The sequence below is a fragment of the Aplysia californica genome, unplaced genomic scaffold (assembly GCF_000002075.1).
Source record: "Aplysia californica isolate F4 #8 unplaced genomic scaffold, AplCal3.0 scaffold00137, whole genome shotgun sequence".
Taxonomy (NCBI): domain Eukaryota; kingdom Metazoa; phylum Mollusca; class Gastropoda; order Aplysiida; family Aplysiidae; genus Aplysia; species Aplysia californica.
The window spans coordinates 279,007-282,481 of NW_004797407.1; positions in this window are offsets into that span (position 1 = coordinate 279,007).

Here is a 3,475-nt window from a genome sequence, read left to right on the forward strand (position 1 = left end):
CATTAAAAAAAAAAAAAAAAAAAAAAATCTCCTCCTTTTGATCTTATGCATCCTGTATTTGAGCATCCTTTTATCCCACTTACCTCTTTGATTTTGGAATGCATGTATTTGCTGTCTTTGTTTTGGTTCTTCTCTATATGTTAACACTGATCATTACCCATGTTTCTTTTGCTTCGTTGCATTTTTTCTTTATTTTTCTGTTTAAGATGTACTTTTCCACATTAGATTTTGCCTTTCTTCTCTCTTCCATTCGTTTTAATATGTTCCGGGTCATCCATTTTTTATTAGCTTTTTTAGCTTTCGGGGGAAAATTTGTTCCACGGCTTCCATTGTTGAGTCTTTCATTTTGCTCCATAGTTCTTCCGATTTTGTAATGTTTTCCAAAGCTTGAAATTTATTGCTTTCTTCTATGGATAAATGTTCTCTCAGTTCTTGGTTTGTCTTTAAAAGACCTATGTCAAATTTTGGTTGGTATTTTACCCATTTCGTATTAAAAATGCTCTTTGAAAACTTGGACCCTTTTTTTTCAAGGTTTTCTTATCTAAACGCCAAAGGCAAAAAATAATAACCACGGGAAACCATGTTCAAATCTGTATAGTCCTCCGTCAATGAAGAGACGGTATTTAATCATCAATCTTTCTGCAAAGCATTCGAATGCCTGGGTGTCAATTTTGAACCGGGGGACCTCGCATTCCGACCGCGAGGATCTTCCCTTTCCACGGCGATTCTCCAGCTCCAAATAACCGGCTAAACAAACAACTTATCCTATTATAACGAAGGCAATCTGAACTTTTTCAAATGTTCAGCGTTTGGTGTTTTATAGCAAAAGTGCAAAGAAACAGAGATCTGAATATCCCCAGAGACACTAAAATATAGAGACAGGAAACGAGGCCTCGCAGTCCGTGACAACAGTGCATTTGCGAACGTGACCGCTGAGAAGCGAGCTAAAAATAACCAGGCGCGGTATCGACAGCGAAGCGCGTCGCGTCTAGCCTAGGCCTAGCGAGGCCTAGGCCTTTCGAAACGAAGCGCGTCGCGTCTAGAGGGGCCTAGGCCTAGCTTTCTGCGGCTTAGGCCTAGCGCAATCAGAGAACTGGCCATGGTTGCATTTGTAAACAATGACTCTACAATTCTATACTCTTCTAGTCTACAGAAAAGGTTACACATGTTGATGAAAACAGGACAACAGATTTTAAAATTGAATTCTAGATCTAGGCCAAGTTATAAAATAATGTCGATCTAGCATAAAACCAAAACATGTCTAGATCTAGATCTAGAATCTACATCTAAGATCTAGATTATATCAGAGAGTATTTAATTATAGAGAGCGGAAACGAAGCCTCTTTTTGCGTATCCAGGTCACCAGCTGATTGTGAAACGAGGCGCGGTAAACAAAGCTAATGGCGGCTGTCGGCAGTCGCAAGTCACCTGCAAGTGTAAGTGGTGTTTTGCGGCAGTCTGCGTCCGTGCCAATTCAAGATCGCATAAATACCAGACCTAGCATTATTTAGCTTTCCAAAGGACCCTGAAATGTAAATATTTGCACATGTACTTTTTCATTAACCATACTTAATATCGTTTTTCTCTTGTGTAGGCCTAACTAGATCTAGATCTAGATCTAGATCTACATCTAGATCTAGATCTAAAAATCTACATCTAGATCTAGAGTCTAGTTCTAGAATACCTAGACTCTAGACCTAGAATCCTCGAGATATAGATATCTAGATCTAGATTCTAGATATAGATATAGATATAACTAGATCTCTAGATCTAAATTAGATAATAGATTGTAGATCTAGTATCAGTGTCCAGGTTAATTAGTACTAAATCTAGATCTAGATCTAGAGTCTAGGTCTAGAAGTAAGGGCCTAATTAATGCAGTGGGTCTACTAGGAGTCCTAGGACCAGATCTAGATCTAGATAGATCTAGATCTACCCTTGGGCCTTATTATCATAGCATAGACCTATTACATGTATAATGTTTGCCTCCACTAGATCTACTCTCCTTCCTCTACTTTTTCACAGCACAGGCGACAGTGCAGTCGATTAGCCTTAGTTCGTCACGTCATGCCAGTGCATGGGCAGGAGGACGAAACATTGTTAAACCTTACTAGATCTAGATCTATAGCTAGCGAATAAAACACGTTTTTCTGGGGGCTCTGATCGTGGTCTATAGAGTTTAGAGCCTGGGTTATAGTGTTTGCCTCTCATTCAATAGGTTTGAAACATGCCAGTTTCAGTAAAATGCTATTAATCCATGAAAGATGCATTATACATGTTTATGTATATATATATATAGGCCTCAGGAGAGTTCGATCTGTCGCTTTGTATTCCTGTTTTTATCCATATATGCCTAGCGTAGGCTACACAAAACGAAATCTGTTTTCTATTTCTACAGTCTGTTGCCTTTTCTCACCATTGCCTATAGGCATAGATCTAGATATATGCTATTGCATGCTCTCTTTCTTTCCTCTCCAACTCGTCCCTACCCACAGACCCCATGCAGGGCTATGTAACTAATTAGTAAAATAAGTAAAAATGTATTAGGATTAGGCTATCTTAAATTAAACTGCTTATGTTGTAAGCTAGTTATCTAGATCAACGCGTGTATTTAGGCCAAGGCAGGCATATTTTTATTATGCTGGAAACCTATAGATCTAGAATCTAGATCTAGAGTCTAGATGACTTTTTTTCTTATGTAATTACTGACACTGTCGACTAGATAATTAGATATCTAGATCTAGATATCTAGATCTAGAATCTAGATCTAGAATCTAGATCTAGATCTAGATCTAGATCTAGATAATCTAGATGTAGATTCTAGATCTAGTTTTCGGTCTACATTATCAAGACATGTTTTGGTTTTATGCTAGATAGACATTATTTTATAACTTGGCCTAGATCTAGAATTCAATTTTAAAATCTGTTGTCCTGTTTTCATCAACATGTGTAACCTTTTCTGTAGACCAGAAGAGTATAGAATTGTAGAGGCATTGTTTACAAATGCAACCTTGACCAGTTCTCTGATTGCGCTAAGCCGCAGAAAGCTAGGCCTAGGCCCCGCCAGACGCGACGCGCTTCGTTTCGATAAGGCCTAGGCTAGACGCGACGCGCTTCGCTGTCGATACTAGGGCTGGATTCTGCTCGTCAAATTTGAGAGTGGTGATTCGCGATTCAGTCGGCTTCAATGAATCGCGAGTACGCGAGCGCTCGTGGAGCTGTGGCAGAACACTGACTGAAACGGAACAGTGTCCTATCAACGCCTCTTGGCGAGCGCGAGTCCCACTCTCGTTGTTCCACCATCCTATCCGCCCCACACCCTTTGTTGCGCTGCTCTATCAACTGACCTCAATTAGTGACCCCAGAGACACTAAAATATACTCTCTGTCACTACTCTGTGTAGAAAAACAATTGACCAGGCTACAAAACAACACTAAGTTCACTTTTTTATCTTTAGGGAGTCCAGAGTTGTCAC